Source organism: Lycorma delicatula, chromosome 10 (assembly GCF_047948215.1).
Source record: "Lycorma delicatula isolate Av1 chromosome 10, ASM4794821v1, whole genome shotgun sequence".
NCBI lineage: Eukaryota > Metazoa > Arthropoda > Insecta > Hemiptera > Fulgoridae > Lycorma > Lycorma delicatula.
This window is the reverse complement of record NC_134464.1, coordinates 85056330-85076249: the sequence shown is the minus strand read 5'-3', so window position 1 is coordinate 85076249 and position 19920 is coordinate 85056330.

Below are 19920 nucleotides of genomic sequence, written 5' to 3'. Positions count from 1 at the left end.
TCATAGAATAGGAAAAGGTAGGGTTATAAAGCTGTCTCCAACAGAAAATAAATAAAAAATGACTTAGAAAGTGGCTAGAGGAAAAGTGGCATTTTATGAAGTTATACTATGCTTAGGTATTTTTCCCCAAAAAAATTTATTAGAAATAAGTGTGAGAAAATATCATGGTGAAAACACATATTCTTGATAATTAAAATTCTATTGTTGAATTTGATTTACCATCATAAAAGTAGGCAATTAGATCAATCCAAGATTTTCATTATCAAATCATAAACTAATTTTTATATTACTGATTGTAGATTATAAATAAAAGGAAATGTCCAGTTAATCAATCTGTTTTTTAACACCATTGATTAGTAATAATGATTAGTTGTATGTAATTTTTTTATGATAATATAAACCAAAGTTCAGATCAAATTAAAGGCATAAACAATTAAAATTGCACTTTAACCTCTATGTTACTGGGCTATGGCCTTAACCGCCTTCTCTAATTAATTATTGCTTTAGTCTTTGTCACTATCATAAGAACAAAAAATCCAATTAAATTATGAGAAAAATTCTGTAATCTAATAAATAGTGTGAATTGTTTGGCCTACCCAGCATTGTCAGTATTTTCGTTGCAAAGCTGTATGCCATTAATAAGTCCTACATTTTAACATGTACCTGTCTACTCAGATTCCATGAGTGTCTCACAGGTGATTGGTGACATGTATTCCAGACACCCTATTGTCTGTGAGATCTAGTGTGTTATTTCTCAAATGATTCAATGTAATAAAACTGTGAGCGTCTGCTGGATCCGCAGCCATATTTGAATTTCAGGCAATGAGTGCGCTTATAAAAGGATCCTAATTTTTATTGGTTTGCTTACTTTCTTATTAAAAAGAAGTATAATAATTCTTTAAATCTAAATAATAAAAATTATTAAAATAAAGTAAAGATATGTAAACCAGTAGGAGTTTTATGAAAACTAGACAAAATTAAATTCTGAATAAACAATACTGTTAAAATCAGAAAATAAAATTTTATGATTTGGAGACTAATGAAAACATTTATTAATATTTTTTATAAGTAATTAACTAGTCGTGAATTTAATTTTTCATAAAGTTTGACTTACTTTATGAAATAAACTTAAATCTTCCCCGCTACTAAAAAATTTTTTTTTCTAACTGAAGAGAATCAGTGCTAAATAATAAAGTAAACAGGGTAATGCAGGAAAATTTTGTGATTGTAAGTTAACTTACAATCATAAAATATATAAATGTACATATGCGTATACATTGATTTGTTCCAAGATATTAATAACTGGACATGAGTGACCTCAAATCTTCAAGAAATAAAAAGATTCAGAGGGTTCAACCATTACCAATCAACATGAGTATTTTTATTGAATAAGGCATTAAATATCATTCATAGGAAAACGAAATAAACTGGAAGTTGCAGCATTTTTTATTCAGGTGAATTTTTTCTGTGTCATAACCATTACTTCCAGCAAAATAACCATGGTTATGGATACTAAATTACCACTCATAGATTCTATATGATTATAGACTTTTGCAGAAATTATTACCTTAGAGAACATATCTCTTGGTGATGATTATGGTACCTAAAGGCAGGTCTCTTTCACCAACTCTGTCTCCATTTTCTTCGGTTCCCCAATGAGTTCCTGATAGTCCCTCTTTCCATTTAGAGAGTCTAAAATTTTCACTTTTCCAACCACTCTTTGTTGCATCTTCTAGTAAGCCTTCAAGAACTGTTTAATTAATTCTTCTCTTCTCAGATATCTTTCAACTAGTTAGCTTTCCTATTTTGCTTTCTTCTGTTTAGTTCTATTCTTATTCACTTTTTTAATTGTTTATCAATTTTTCATTTTGTCTGTTTACTTAATCTTGTCTAATTTCTCCCATACCTGCAGCTCAATGCCTCTAATCATTTATTCTCCCTTTTTCTAAGTTCATTGTTTTACATGCATACATAACACAATGTACAACCCAAACATAACACTTCATAAGCTAGTTCTTCAAGTTTTTCACCATAACTATTTCTAGATTGCTGTTTTTTCCATAAGTGCTTCTTAAACCATTTTTATTTCATTCTCATTTCCCAATCTTCATTAACATTGTACTTAAGTAACTGTGTTGCTTTACTTATTCAATTTTTATTTCCTTGTATGAAGTAAAGGAAGTATTGTGATAGTGAAAAATTTCAGTTTTCAGATTTCAATGGAAATATCTGTTTTGACCATCCCTGAATCCATTTTGGCTAGTTCCAGTGTGACGTCTATACATATGTGTGAATCTCGCATAACTCAAAAATGATTAGCCATAGGATGTCGACATTTTGGATTAAGGACTGTTGTAACATCTAATTGTAGACCTTTCCTTTTGATTGCAATTGACTGGACTGACCAAAAGTGTCCAAAAAAGCCCAAAATCCAAAATATTTGGAATTTTTTAATAAGCTCTCATAGAGACCTTTTCAACGCTATATCCTAAGTGGTACTTATTTTCATTGGTTCTAGACTTATAGCCAAATAAACTTTTAATTAATGAAATATTTGGATCTTACAAGGGGAAGGCACGTTGGTTCAAATCCTACTTCATACACATATATTTTTTTAACTTTTTTTTAAAATTTAAATATTGATTTATTAATAAACATTTTTTTATTATTAACCTCTATAATTATTAACCTTAAAAATTAAAGTTTAGTAAGGTTTAGTAGGTTAAGGGAAATAAGATTGTGGTTAATTATTAACCTCTCATTGTAAAAAAAATTATGATGAATAATAATTCAATAACAAAAAAAAAGAAAAATATCAGAAGTTTTTAATGAAATAACATTTTATGTACTTTTCATTTAAAAAAATGTGTAAATGTAATTTAATACGGGTACAAGGAAGTCATGTGTTGTCCACATCAGATTGTTTTGAACAAGTTAACAAAAATATATTATTTTAAAAATAAAACAAATTCACGTCCTATTGTTAACAGTTGTGTACTCTGTGTAAAGGTAGAATAAACAAAACGACTTAGTTCAATTGAATACCGCTAGACTGAGGGTCAAGTATTGAATCAAATTAACGATATTCGCTGAAATTATGAAGGCGCGAAGAAAAGGACAGGATTGACAGGTAATTTGTGCACTTGCACCGTAATATTTTTGTCGTTTTTCACCTTTGATATTCATATTGTTTTATTTAACTTATATTTTTTTAGAAATATTACTTTTGTAGATATATTTTATAATTTCCCCGTTATGTGAGCTTTTTTATCGTGTTTAATCATATTTGCCCTAACCTCAATTTATTTAATGGTATAAATTTTTACTTTAACTTTTTTAACTTAGGTTTGTTCAAATTTTTATAATGATTTAATAAATCTTTTTAAATTCATTGCAGGGACTGTAATTAAGTCTGTAAATTTATCCAAAATGAATAATTTATTATTACACATTTTAAAAACATGTAGTGACATTCCATAATTTTTACATACTAGAATATAATAAAAGCTTCCTTTATTTTTATATTGGAGATATTATGAACTAAACGGTAGGTCAAATAAGAAAAGCAATCATGCCAAAGAGTTTAAACTTAACACATCCATATTATCCATAACAAGAACTAACCAGAAGTTTTCCATAAGAAAAATTTATATTTTATTAGTTATACTTTTATTTTTTTCTTTAACAAAGAATACTCTTAATTTCTGATAAAATCAGGAGCTAAATTATTTACATAAACCTTGCATTGTGACTGATAATTAAAGTTGCCTGGTAAGTTAAATATTTTTTTAAATGCTCCCAATCATTAAGATTACTGTTAATTGGGAAAATAGATACTCAAACTTTAATTATAAGTTTCTTCCTTCCTAGTAGTTTCACTTATGACAAACATCACTGATAGGATTTCATGCTATTAAACTAATTCATTTTAATTTCCCAATAATTTAAAAATAATTTTTTATGCGTCTGTAGAATAAAATCTTTTAGATTAGCTTCAGAACCCTTTTTAAAATTATTAATTATTAAATGCAGTACAAACAAGGATTATGCAGTCAGTTATTCTACAGTTTTGTATTTCTTTATTTGTTATTAAAGTTAAAACGTATGAAGGAGTTTTACAAATATTTTTTTTAAAAAATATTACAGAACTTTATTAATAACAATTAAAAATATATTTATTTTTGATGTCAAATCATTTTCAATTACTTTTACCATCTATTTCAAGGAATCATAGTGTTGATGACAATTTGAGCAACGGTTTTGTTCTGATTCCAGCAGAACAAAAACGTTGCTGGCATTGTACTGAGAATGATATTGTTTAATAAATAAAGTTTTTATTATGTTGGTACATAACAGTACATTATACTAATTATGTCAGAAATTAATAGCTATTCTACCCCAAGGATTAAAAAAAGGAACTGCCCCAGCATTTACTTCATGGACCAAGGGAAACAGTGTAGAATTGTGTTTGATTACAGCAAAATCACAAAATATAGAGTTAATGGTAAAAAGAAAAAAATAGATATAATAATTATTAGTTAAGAAAAATTCAAACTTATGAATATTAAGATAAATACTCAGACAAAGTATAGAAAATTAATCATGATTCAGAAGGTATTAGTGAAAATGATTTGAGCTCATATTTATGTACTTGTTGAATGAAAATGGCAAAATACTCCATTTTATTCTTTAATTATTATTATTTAAAAAATTCATTTGCAAAATAATATTGTTTTTGCAAAATAAAATCCTTTAATTATTGAAATATTTTTATAAATGATTCAGTAATTTATTAAAGATGGCAACAAAACCACAATAAGGCCCTTTCTCTTATGCCAAAGTATTAGGTTGAATTTTATAGAACAGTTCTGCCTTCTGGTTTGACAGAGGTGGGTATTGTTATTTTTTAAGAATAAATTCTTAAAAATGTCAAAATTGGACATTCATAAATATAAATCTATGGATAAGTTAACATTTTCCATTTTCTAAGTATTAATCTATTAGAGTGATATTTTAAAGGCACCAAAAATGATTGCACAGCTCATTTATGTATCTTGAAAAACTTGTGAATTTGAGGGAGAACCAAGAGATGATATACTACAAAAAAAAAAAATTCAAAAGGGAATGTACATATAAATATATATATATATATATAAAGAAGAAGGGTTTTTTTTTTGTTTGGGATAAGCAAAAAACTACTCCATCCATTTAATTATATTAAATTTTTATCCATGTTTCTAGGCATAACTGAGAAGGTTTTTGGATATATTTCATCTCAAAATAAAATATTATATAGTAGTGGAGATATGCCAGTTGATGTGTAAACTTTAATTAATTGTGAACTGTGAATGTTATCACTGTGTGAGCTGGGTTTGTACTGATTGTTTATGAACATCTAAAAACCAATTTCTAGATTTTTTTATTTTCAAGGGTTAAAATTACTTTTTGAATTTCTTGATAACAAATGAAGAAATCAACCTGGTTATTGGTGAGTGTAATCTTCATGTCAATAAACTAATTTCTAGATTTTTGAAATTCGAACTTGAAAGGGATTAAAGAAAGGTAAAAAAAATGTTGAACAATGATTGTAAATTTTCCCAATCCTGATTATAGTAAACGAGATATTCAGTAGATATGGATATGGATATGGATATAGATATGAAATACTCTTCAGAAAAATATTTAAAAACTGTTTTTGGGTTTTTTAATTTCAGCTTTTTTAAGAGGTGTGAAGGTATACAGTACTGTGGCTCAACCAACAAAGCCACTGCCTCCATCACTATATGTTGACTGGCTGCATCTGCCTCCAGTTACTTGCCTAAAAAACATAAAATAAAAAGATTGACCGCTACGGGAAACACAAGTAACAATCTAGCGCAGGCAGAGCTGCAACAGGTAGCTAGTATATATATATGTAAGCATAACTAAGTATTTAGTAATGATGACAAGTTTAATATTTTATTAAAGGTGCTTTACAGCAAAACAATAATTGTATTGATGTCATTTTTAGAATGATTTCAAATGATAGGACATTGTCAAAAAGTGTTTAACATTTGAAAACTCTGTTCATGTATTATTTGATAATAATGCATCAGAATTGCAGTAAAAATATGCTTGTAAACTGTATAAGTAATATTTTACTTGTAAATTATAAATATTATAGTAAACATATTGTATATAAATTAATTTGTACTCTGTATAACTGACAGAGTGAATGAAGGAAGTTGGTGAACTTTTAGCTTTAACATAATATGAAATGTATTAAAGTAATACCTACATACCACTCAAAAACTAAACAAAAGATGAAATGTAACTACATTAAATTATTGAGGAAAGCAGTGAACAGGAATAATGATGGAGTACTTGTATATCCATTTATAAAATTCCCCTCATAGTATGAGGGGCAGATCAGTCTGGAACCATTCCTTTTAAATAAAATTAAAAATAAGTAAAATAAATTAAAATAATTTCCTATTATAGTAAAAAATACTTTTATATCTCAATGTAATCCCCTGTTACATTTATCCCATTGTTTCACTCATGCTTGGATATTTGCAGTGTAGAAAGATTTGTTGTTATGTCAAAACCAAGATAGGACTGACTGTTTCATCTCATTGTTGCTGTTGAAATGCTACCCTCCCTCAAGGGCGCAAAAAGGTGAGACCCCATAATGAGAACCCAGTTGAGACTACTCTTAATGCTGGTAGCAAGATTGTACAGGGGAGTGGAAATAACTTCCAGCCAAGATCTTATAGCGTGTATGTCGTGTGGTGAGCTGTATGTGGTCATACATTGTTCTGCAATATAGAATGCCTCTAGTGATTGTACCAAGCTGTGTTTTATTGAAACCATCTTGTGCACATCTTGTAGAACTTTGCAGTAGTACTCATTTAATATTGACTCCACGAGGTAGAAAATCGACTTAAATGATGACATTTTTATCCAAAAAAACTGAAGTCATAACTTTTGTAGCTCCAAACCACCTTGACTGGAACCATCACTCACTGATGTACAGCCTTCTTTAAAACGTTTGCACCACTCTAATGATTTACTGTGACTAAGAATTTCACCACCACACTGTGCAAGAAGTCATAAATAAATCCATCGGATTTTATGCCTTCATTCATGAGAAATTTCATTTTAACACACTGTTCCACTTTTCCATTCACTACATTGGTCATCATGTTCTTTAAGACTAACTGTTATTGTTTAACATTGCTTCATGCCAGTGTGCCATGCGATTAGTAGCTGACATTTGTACCTTATGTCTATTACCTACAGAATGTGCTGGAATCTCCATTTACATTCTAGTCTAATAAAAGTCCCAGATTGAAGTGAACATCCCTTGCAATTTCTTACTTCACTTCTCTAAATAGAAGTGTAGAATCATCTTATATTCTCTAGGCCATGCTGTTTTTTCTTATTTAATTTCTTTATGTATATATGCTTTGTGAGATATATTTAAAAATACACAAGTATGTTAACATGTGATTTTGTTTTGTGTGTAAATGTAAAATACACACCAAATTAGGTGTAAAATCTCTTTTTAGCTGCACTTATTCGTAAAATCTGCATGGATTAAATTAAAGAAAATAAAAAAATAATAAAGCAAACTTAAAAACAACAGTAAATAATAGTTCTTTTTACTCTATTGTACACCAGTGTCTTCGTTTCATAATAAAAGCAACCGTCATCACAAATCACCTGATTTGCCATGACAAGTTTACCACTAGACCAATCCTGTGGGTTTGAGAAAGCCACCTCCAATGCTTTTCTATTCCATCCACAATTGATTGATAATGTAGTTACTTTTAAAGCAAGAACGGTATTAGATGTGTTAAAACTCCAGCCAAGTATATGCATTTTGCCAATTTTCCCTTTTATTCTTCCTCATACAGAATGAAGAAACAATTAAAACTGACACTAATCAGATTGCGGCAATAGACTCAATGAATAGGCTTCTAAATAATGCCAAATGCATCCGATTTAAGTGAGTTTGAATTGTTTTACTCCCATTATTTTTTCTTTAAAACAGGCAATTCACTCAATCTGCTATTACAAGGATCCCTCTGATTTTCATTTGATTCAAGATTTACCTGGATGCCACACATTCATGATGATATGCATCTACATGGCTTACATTAACTTTAGCATTTAAGTGACAAACAATGGTGGTGGGGGACTGTCAAAATCTGCTTACTGGATTACTTTATTTGCTCCTGGATAGATTATAGTAGCATATACTGATTCAGCAAGCAAACTTATCTTGTGTAAACTTAAGGCTCTTCAAAAAACATTTCTCAGGATAGTCTTCAGATTAAGCCCAGTAGAAAGTTACTCCTGGTAGAAAGTAGGATTATACCAACCAACAACAACAAATATTTTATCAACCTATTTATGGCTAGTTCTACACCTTACAATGGAAAATTTATATACATCTTAGTAGCCTCAAATCTGGAACTTAATAGAAATTGTCCCACCACCTACAGCTATATGGCTTCAAAATCTAATTACTAGACTAAATATTCAATTTCCTTTTCTGTAGTTATTACACTCGCCTCTAACTCTTACTGGCTCTTTCCCTTTACAGCAGCTAATGTTTCCTTCTCTGTATCAAATAAAGATAGTATTCCCTTTGTTATATTTCAACATCCTTTCATAATATATATAATAAACAATCTTTAAACCTTGGTAAACATGTTACAATGAAGATTCAAAGTTTAAAGAAGCAATAGGGTATGCAATATGTACAGCAGATCTCTTTTACTTACCTCGTAATGTTCAATCTTAATAACAGATTTTTATGTGAAATTTCTTACTTTACAATATCTCATCGCTAACAAAGACATTATAATTATATGTGTGCTTTCACTCTTAATATCCTTTACTATTGAAATTCAATTTCCACAGGATTCCCTTGCTAAAATTATTGAGCAGTAAACAACTGAACTATGTATAAATCATTGGTAGTTTGGCATGATATGGATCCTGGGGCACACAGGGATACAAGAGTAATTTGTTACTGATAGATTAGCAAAGGTTAGCTATCAATCTGTCCCCTAACAATTTCCCAATTTCTTTCTGTGAGGCCAAGACACACTCAGATTATTAAACCATGATTTATTTGATAAAGACTGGCTACCATTTTTTTTACTGGCCACCATTCTTTTTTTTTTATTTCGTGGTAATAATAATCATTGGCTATTAAAAACAAAAAAAAAATTATTCCCAAAGATTTTCCCGGTTTTGTAGAATCATCCGATTGTAAGGGTGGCCGTTTACCGCCTTACATAGGATCCAAAAAAATTATTATACTTTGAAGAAATAGGAATTTAACTTTTTTTTTTTCTTTGTATTTATATTTTATAAACCAAATTTTATTCCATATTTATTTACCACATTGTCATATTTATTTAGAACACAATAAGAATTTGATTTTGGTATGTTCAAATGTGTGCGCTTGTATTTGAGCACAGATATGTGAGTGCATGTGTATGCAAACATATATATGCTTTTATTTTTATGGTATATGTATGCTTGCATGCATTTTATTGACATAAATTTAGCTATCTACATAGACTTCTAAACATACAAGTAATAAAAAAGAAAATGCATTAATATTTCATCATTTGATTTAAAGTTATTACTACATACATGAATATGATTATATGAGTAGATTTATGATGAGAGTCATTCTGTATAGTTGATATAATGCATAGTAGTACCGTATCATCGTTTATAATTGGCTCTAAGATGAAAGAATCGCATACCGTACATGTTACTTGTACTCAGGTCGCCGCTGCATATGATCTAATTCACTTACCATACACAGTGAATGAATGAAGTATAACAAGTTAATTATTAACTCACTGAGTAGTTTGTTGTTAACAGCTAGCTAGTTAGCCAAGTGTAAAGAAACATAAATGTGCATTTATAAGGTACTTGCACAGTTTTTTTTTCTATGTTTGTGCAATATAAACATTAGGTTTTTTAATAGATTTTTATTTTTATTGATATAATTGTTTTAATTCTTTGTAATTGAATTATTCATTTCACAAAACTAATTCATATTGTTAACCTTCATATTAACTGATTGATAAATAATCTTGTTTATTTATGAAAAAAAAATAAAACAAAAATAATTAATTATGTATTGTTGCAGTATTATTTATTTTTTTTATTACTCAATACTGTAGTGTAAAATTTTTTATATTCATTTAAAAAATCCTCACATTTAATATTACTTATATTATAATCTTTTTTCTATATTATTTTCTGTCTAGTACACAGTTTTGGCATGAAACTAGTTTTTACATGATAAATTCTCTAATAATAATAAAATTGATTTTGTCTAAAAGCCGTACTGTTTCTTTTTGAAGTAATTTTCATAAAATGGCAAGCTTGTCTGTTTATTAAATATTTATTATGCCTATGTATATGACCATGTAAAGTATAAAATATTATACTTTTTTGATCTCCTTCAAAAAATAAGTACATCTACAGTTCAAGTATAAAAATGCCTCCTGATTATTGTTTGTAGTTTGTAAATTTAAATTATATTGATGAGTATTCAGTTAATTAAAAATTATAACTTATGTATTCATTTATATTTATTAATGTACTAACTTCATTAAAAAAAAAACAGCCATTTATTTTCATACATGTAACAATCTTACGATCTTTATTAGATCAGTCAACAAAAATATTATTTCATAACTCAATGCAATATTTCACTGTACATGGGAGTATTTATTAAAACTTTATTTAATCGACAAATTTATGATCAATCATAGATTTTTATTTTTTATTTTTACTTACCTGGTGAATAGAATAGCGCTATATATTAAAGGGGAAAGTACGATGATCATTTCAAAAATGGGGTATTGGGTTTTTGCAATCATTTTGTGTTAGGGTTCTATTAGTTTATGTAGCCTAAAAAAGCATATGTCTATATGCGTGTTGCACTGCTTTTTGCCTTATATCTCAGGATTGACCTAACCAATTTTGTTCAGATTTGGTTCAAATATTTCTGTATATGGAGTATTGACAATATTCATTTTTTCAAAATCCATTCACAATTAGGGGGATATAGAGAATAAACCAATTTTGATTTTCATCAAAAACTTTATTAAGGGAAATTTGTTATCTACAACGCATACATAAATAACACAAAAAAAGTTTTTCTATAAATCTATTCCAACCTCTTAAAATAGAAATATATGTTTTTGTTCTTTTTCTCTATTTCCTTTGGTTTACATATGAGTATTTTTCAAATTTTTTTGAATGTTTCTACTTCATATACAGAGCTATCAAGAAATGTCCACAATTTTAGATTTTAGGCCCTGAATCTAAAATGCAGAAAAAAAGTTTGGAATAAAAAAGCTGTGCAAAGTATTGTATGACTTGACTGGCGCCGCTGGGAAAGTCATTTTGACAACTTCCTTTTGATGATGTGATTAGAATAATGTGAGAAGCAAAAAACCTTTTGAAAAATTAAGCCAGGGGAATGAGAAGTCGGTATGCTGAACAATAAATCAAATTTTTTACCAAATTTTGCTAACTTTGCCATTTTAAATAAACTAACAGTTCATTTAAAAGATCATCCTTCAAAATTATTTATTATATTTTTTTTTTTTTGTATTCAGTCATTTGACTGGTTTGATGCAGCTCTCCAAGATTCCCTATCTAGTGTTAGTCGTTTCATTTCAGTATACCCTCTACATCCTACATCCCTAACAATTTGTTTTACATATTCCAAACGTGGCCTGCCTACAAAATTTTTTCCTTCTACTTCTCCTTCCAATATTAAAGCGACTATTCCAGGATGCCTTAGTATGTGGCCTATAAGTCTGTCTCTTCTTTTAACTATATTTTTCCAAATGCATCTTTCTTCATCTATTTGCCACAATACCTCTTAATTTGTCACTTTATCCACCCATCTGATTTTTAACATTCTCCTATAGCACCACATTTCAAAAGCTTCTAATCTTTTCTTCTCAGATACTCCAGTTGTCCAAGTTTCACTTCCATATAAAGCGACACTCCAAACATATACTTTCAAAAATCTTTTCCTGACATTTAAATTAATTTTTGATGTAAACAAATTATATTTCTTACTGAAGGCTCATTTCGCTTGTGCTATTCGGCATTTTATATCGCTCCTGCTTCGTCCATCTTTAGTAATTCTACTTCCCAAATAACAAAATTCTTCTACCTCCATAATCTTTTCTCCTCCTATTTTCACATTCAGTGGTCCATCTTTGTTATTTCTACTACATTTCATTACTTTTGTTTTGTTCTTGTTTATTTCCATGCGATAATTCTTGCGTAGGACTTCATCTATGCCGTTCATTGTTTCTTCTAAATCCTTTTTACTCTTGGCTAGAATTACTATATCATCAGCAAATCATAGCATCTAAATCTTTTCACCTTGTACTGTTACTCCGAATCTAAATTGTTCTTTAACTTCATTAACTGCTAGTTCCATGTAAAGATTAAAAAGTAATGGAGATAGGGAACATCCTTGTCGGACTCCCTTTCTTATTACGGCTTCTTTCTTATGTTCTTCAATTATTACTGTTGCTGTTTGGTTCCTGTACATGTTAGCAATTGTTCTTCTATCTCTGTACTTGAACCCTTTCCTTTTTAACTTTTCCTTTATTTGAAGAATTCCCTTTTTAACATTCTCCCATTCTTCTTCTAAATTTTCTACCTTATCTTTTTTACTCAGACCTCTTGCGATGTCCTCCTCAAAAATCTTCTTTACCTCCTCTTCCTCAAGCTTCTCTAAATTCCACCGATTCATCTGACACCTTTTCTTCAGGTTTTTAAACTCCAATCTACATTTCATTATCACCAGATTATGGTCGCTATCAATGTCTGCTCCAGGGTAAGTTTTGCAGTCAACGGTTTGATTTCTAAATCTTTGCTTAACCATGATATAATCTATCTGATACCTTGCAGTATCGCCTGGCTTTTTCCAAGTGTATATTCTTCTATTATGATTTTTAAATTGGGTGTTGGCAATTACTAAATTATACTTCGTGCAAAACTCTATAAGTCGGTCCCCTCTTTCATTCCTTTTGCCCAGCCCGTATTCACCCACTATATTTCCTTCCTTGCCTTTTCCAATGCTTGCATTCCAATTTCCAACTATTATTAAATTTTCATCTCCTTTTACGTGTTTAATTGCTTCATCAATCTCTTTGTATACACACTCTACCTCATCATCATCATGGGCGCTTGTAGGCATATAGACGTTAACAATCGTTGTCGGTTTAGGTTTTGATTTTACCCTTATTACAATGATTCTATCGCTATGCGTTTTGAAATACTCTACTCTCTTCCCTATCTTCTTGTTCATTATGAAACCTACTCCTGCCTGCCCATTATTTGAAGCTGAGTTAATAATTCTAAAATTACCTGACCAAAAGTCGCCTTCCTCTTCCCACCGAACCTCACTAATTCCTACTACATCCACATTTATCCTATCCATTTTCTCTTTTAATATTAAACAATTTAGATTTGCGAAAACTATCTGTCGATGAGTTTAAAAAAATGTCATATAATGTGCGAAAGGTTGTGCATCTGTCTGTTTGCAACAGCATCGTGAAACCAACCGATTGAATGCTTTCAAATTTTCAGGATACATTTGTGTTATTACAAGGAAGATTTTAAGCTATTGATCGAAGTTCTGACCCTCTTGGGGGTTAAGATATTCAAGAAACAAGAAATTAATCCTTTTACTTCGTTATATTTCTGTCACCATGGTAACAGAAACATAATGAAGTAAAATGACCAGCTCTTTTTTCTTTAATGAATATCTGTAAAATATTTAATATTCTCACAGTCATGAGGATAATGAAAATGTCGAGGGTCCAAGGCGCGGAGCCCCCTGGCTAAATGGTCGGGCGAGCGAGTAAACTGAGCCTTGACCGGCTGCTACTAATAAAAAACTAACTTTTTTCATTTTTGTCCTTTTTACTTCTTTGTACAAAGTAAAGTAAATATTGTAATCGCGAAAAATCTAGGTTTTCAGATTTCAACAGAAATATCCAGTTTGACTATCCCTGAATCCATTTTGACTAGTTTCTGCATGATGTCTGTATGTACATATGTATTTTACATAACTCAAAAACTATTAGCCATAGAATATTGAAATTTTGGATTTAGGATTATTGTATAACGTGTAGTTGTGCATCTCCCCATTTGATTGCAATCGACTGGACTAAAAGTGTCCAAAAAAGCCCAAAATAAAAAAAATTGGATTTTGGACTTTTTCTTAGCTGCAGTAATAAGTCCTGTTTGAGAGCTTTTCAACAAAATATAATAAGTGGTAGTTATTTTCATTGGTGCCAGAGTTATATACCCAAATAAAATTTAATTAATTAAATATTTGGATCTTACAAGGGGAAGGTACATCGGTTTGAAAGTGACTTCATCTCTTTTTTTTTTAAATTTAAATCTATTGATTTATTAATAATTATTAACCTCTGATTTTAAAAAAAAATTACAGTAAATAATAATTCAATAATAACAATAAAAAAAAATAAATATGAAAAAATGTGAGAAGTTATTAATGAAATAAAATTTTATGTACTTTTTATTAAAAAAAAAAAAGTGTACATGTAATTTAATAGGTGTACAAGGAATTGTGGTGTCCAGATTAGATTTTTTAAACTGATTTTCATTATTTAGTAATTTCAATATTAGCTTTGTTATTATTATTTTTAAATTATATGAACTTTTTTTTGTTAATTTTTTTATCCTACTCGATCAAGGTCTTAGTTGTCCTTTATCTATCCAGCCAAATGCTTGGATAGCCCACCTGGGCTGGTCTATCAGTTACCTCGTCATTCCAAATCAACTGATTTTGAAGTCGAGAGTCCTACGATTCAAATCCTAGTAAAGGCAGTTATTTTTATATGTATTTGAATACTAGATCGTGTATACTGGTGTTCTTTGGTGGTTGGGTTTCAATTAACTACACTTCTCAGGAGTGGTCGAGCTGAGACTGTACAAGACTACACTTTATTAACATTCATACATATCAACTTCATTCATCTTCTGAAACAGTGGTTCCGGAGGCTAAACAGAAAAAGAGAGAGGCAAATGCTGGGATAGTTTTTATTTTTATCCATGCAGGTAGCACATCTATCTAATCCAGATTTTCTTTATTTCGTGATTAGCGATGTGAATAAAATATTAATTTTAGTTATAGGATCTAAATGTACTCATATATAAATTTCTGTAACAATATAGGTTATTGCATTTATCTTTCAATGTTTATAAATGTATTTATGAATAATTTACTTAATTTGAATTAATTCAAATTAAAGCCTAATATTTATGTAACATACATTTTCCATTTATGAAAAATAACATTATTTTTAGGTATATCAGGAGTTATTAATGAAATAAAATTTTATGTGCTTTTCATTTTAGAAAATGTGTATATGCAGTTTAATAGGTATACAAGGAAGTCATGTGATGTCCAGATCAGATTTTTTAACAAATGTAAATGATTAATTTTATTTGACCCTTGATTCCTTAAATGATTGGCAATTTTTTGAAGTAAAACTCAAAAAGGCTCGATAGCAATTTCTAAAGTTAGATGTTGTGACTGATATCGCAATATCCAATGGAAATAGCTTTATTTTATAATTTACATTATTTTCAGTATTTGAAATAATAGTTTCAATATTTTCTTAATTTGATCCTCCATAATTTTGAAATATAAAATTATTGTGACTAAAAATATATGATTTGAGTTATAGTTTATTCATAAGTTTTATGTTGAATATATCAAGCTATGTTGACTAAAACTTTTGTAGTTTCTAGTTTTGATTAAAACTTAACTCTACATCAGAGATTAAATATGTTGGAAAACATAATTCATTTCATTTATAAAAAGTTCACAAATACTTTTTAGTAGATTTTCACTAAATTTTTACTTTCCCGTCTAGAAAGCTATAGCTCAAGAAGGGAAAGTATTATAATCAGTCCAATTTGGGCATATACAGTTTTCATCAGGTCTTGACGTTTTGAAACCTAAGGAATCCAAAAAACCAGATGGAAATTATTGTTATGTATGTGAGTGTGTATTCAGTGTTGGCCTCTAAATCACCTTATACCACCAGAACTACGGATCAATTTTGACCAAACTTGGTCAGATTACTTCAATGTATGGGGCATTAATGCCATTAAATTTTCAACTTAAAAGATCAAGGGGGTGAGGCTATAGAGGAAGGTCTCCCTTTGTATCTCAAGATGTCGCCTAATTAAGATCATATTTTTCTTAGGCACATTTGTTAACAGTTAAAAATATAACGATATTTGGAACAAAAAAATTTTCAAAATGCACGCAACCCAAAAAATGCTCTAAACTACTGCTATGTTGTGATGTCACAGGTGATTGGTAGAATTAAATAAATTAATAATACTTAAAGTTTAAAAAAGTAACTCAGTCTGGCTGTCTGGAACTCAATTACCTAGGTCCATTCGTATCTGGTGCATTAAGCCTTGCGGCTACACCAGTCTTCTGAATGTATAAGCAAAATTTGTTCTGTGTAAGTTGTGAAATTACATAGTTTAATTAGTGTTGGCCGTCACAGCTAGTACCACACCCGTGTGAATTAAATATGACATGTATGCGCGCTGTAGTTAGAATCATTGAATTAAATAAACAAAAATATATTATATTTTTATAAAATGATAAATATTTTAAATTAAGTTGTGTGTGTAAGCCATCCATCAGAAACAACCCACAGTTACACAACGTTTCCAGAAACTGGCTTTAGCCACATGACTGGAAAGTCTTACAACTGTGCTGTCAGTTTTTTTACTGTGAAAGCAGTAAGATGTTTTTGACCTATTTACTATAGATTCAACATTTGTGCTGAAATACATGAATATGTAGTGTGCGATGAAAAATGGTAAATACCAAAATCTGTTGCAGATGGAAAATTATAATGTAAAAATTATAATAAGGGATGGAAAATTGTAATAAGGGAAATATAATGTAAAAATCATATGAAAGTTTAATAAATGTTGAATGTACTGAAAATTTTGTATAACATTTGGTTAAGTTATTCTACAGAACAGCCTGTGGTTCTTGATTTAACCCATAGGATTCCTTATCTGCGTTGTTTTTTATATTTAATTATTTAATGTATTTTTATTATTGCTATTATCAGATTTCTTTAGTAATATTGGATAAATTTGTTATGATGATAAATTTTTCTCTTATAATACAAATTTTACGTAAGATGCACTGTTTTTATCCATTTTTATCAGTGTATATTTATCTCTTTCCTGGAATTAAATGTTGATATTAAAAAGACAAAGTTAAGATGACATAGTATATTCAGAAGGGTTCTACATAAGTAATAGAATATAAACATAAAATGTAGTGTATCAGGAAGAATAAATTACAGTTAATTGGGAAAGCAGACAGACATTACTAATTTATGATGTACAAGCTTACATTATTTATATCTGCTCTGCTGGATAATATTAATTGAAACAGTACACATTGAATGATGTAATAAATAATAACAGATTCCAAGCTAAAAAAAAAAATTGCTCTAGTTCTTCAGGCCACGTACCTTTAAAAAATTAAATGGAAGCTTAATTGAAAAGTTAAATTGTACATAATTATAGTTACATCTTCAAGCAGAAATTTTAAATGTTTCTGTAGCGTGACACAGTAATCAGGATACATGATTTTGATATGTTGAACAAGTTGGAATAGTTTACAATATTTTTTTTCACATGTGTGATAGTGTATAATATTTGACATAACATTAAATTTATAATTCAACATATAATTATAGTGTTTAACTACACTGGTGTACGACAATTTTCTTTTATATAAAAGGAAAGAAATTATTACAACCTACTCATTTTACGTGTGCAGATTTTTATTTTATATTCCATACATATAAAAATGGATATTGAACACAACTTGATTTTAGTATAATAGCTTATAGCAGCTTAATTAGTTTTTACATTAAAAAATTGCAACAGAAGAATTTTTATTCATTATACTCTGTAAATATTTTTTTAAATTGCAAAAATAAAAATAATATTTCATAAAAATAGCGCATTATGTAATAATAATTTAAAAACTTACAGAAATTGTAATTCAATGAAAAGAAAATATTAGTAACTGTAATCTCCCCTCCTCTGCTTCAAAAGAAGTCTTTCAAATTTAGTATGAAGTTATTAATTAATAAACTATTTATAGAAATACATCAATGTGATTACAATAATTCTGATGTAAACTAAGTATTTAGAAATTAGTAAAGTAAAAAAAATATTGTTTGATATTTTTTCACCAAATCTGAATATAGCTACCAGAATTATTCTTATTTTCATTTTTTTTTATCCTGTCACCTTAACCCACCAAGTTGATTTAGTGCTGAACTCATCATCACAAATCAGCTAGATTTTGTAGTCGATTTTGAATAGTAGATGGTGGATACTGATGTTCTTTGGTGGTTGGGTTTCAATTAACTACACATCTCAGGAATGGTCAACCTGGAATTGTACAAGACTACGCTTCATTTGCATTTATACACATCATCCTCATTCATTCTTTGAAATAATACTTACGGTGGTTCCGGATAGTAAACAGAGAAAGAGAGAGTTTCTGGCACCTTAATACAAATCAGTACTGGACTGGGTGCAGTGTAAGCACAGTAGTATGTCATATACAGAATGAGTCAAAAGTATGGAAACCCCTCAACAAATTTAAAACCATTCCAGATAGAATTATATAACTTCAGAATAAGGTATTAATCTACTACTTTACCTTTTGACGAGAAATATAATTTCAACCACTTCTTGGGAGTGGCCTGGAGGTCACATATTTTAAATTGTAACACTCTGTGTGATACATCATTTTAAAGGTCTCATTAAGACAAGAAAACTAAAAAGTTGGTACAATGGCTGTACCCAAAATGGTGGCAGGATAAAATAAGGATTTTGAAAATTATTATATTGAATAGGTTCAAATAATAAAATTAAATTAAAAAAAATTCAACTGAATTAAATTAAAATTTAATCTTATTTAATTAAAAATTATTTTAAAAGTTGAATTTAAAAAAAAAAATTAATACAAAAAACTGTTTTTGTTCCAATTTAATGAATAAATAAATAAAAATAACATCACCTCATGCTGATCAGTTGATCATTGATGCTCTCTTACCATTGTTGCAAAAATGAATCTTACTTCACTGTTGTGTAAAATTCCATTTCTTATGAGAATTTATTACGATCGATTTTCTAATTGGTTTCGTGTACCTTTATCATCTCTAAATTACTTTTGTTACTTACATCTTTTTTACTTCTTTTTAATTGTTTTTTACTGGATTAATTTTTTCTGTGCTACCTGCTAATATTGCTACCAAAATGTTACTTAGCAAACAGGAAAGCCTCACACTTTTAATGATAAGGGACTTTGGTGATAGAGTTAGGTTCTATAATGAATGTTTGTGAATTGTTCAATCCAAAATTTAATAATCGTAACCCTATTTCAAAAGATACAGTGTCAAAAACCATCAAACGATTTGTCGAAACAAGGAGCATTAATAAAAATAGGGGAAAACCAGGTAGGCCAAAATCCACAACAAATAATAACAAATTGTTAGATATTATGCAAGAATTTATTGAGAATCCTTTTATTCCTTTACTCAAACAGCAGCATGAGAACATAAAATTAACCAAAGTTCAATGATTCAAACATTAAAAAGTGAAAATTTCAAACCCTTCAAAATTCATCCGGTGCAAGAACTTAATGAAGATGACTACAATCAAAGACGTCCTGTGAAATTATGATGAACAATATTTGTGTAGATCCTAATTTATTAAATAACATCATTTTTATTGATGAGACCATGTTTTTTTTTTTTAATGGCA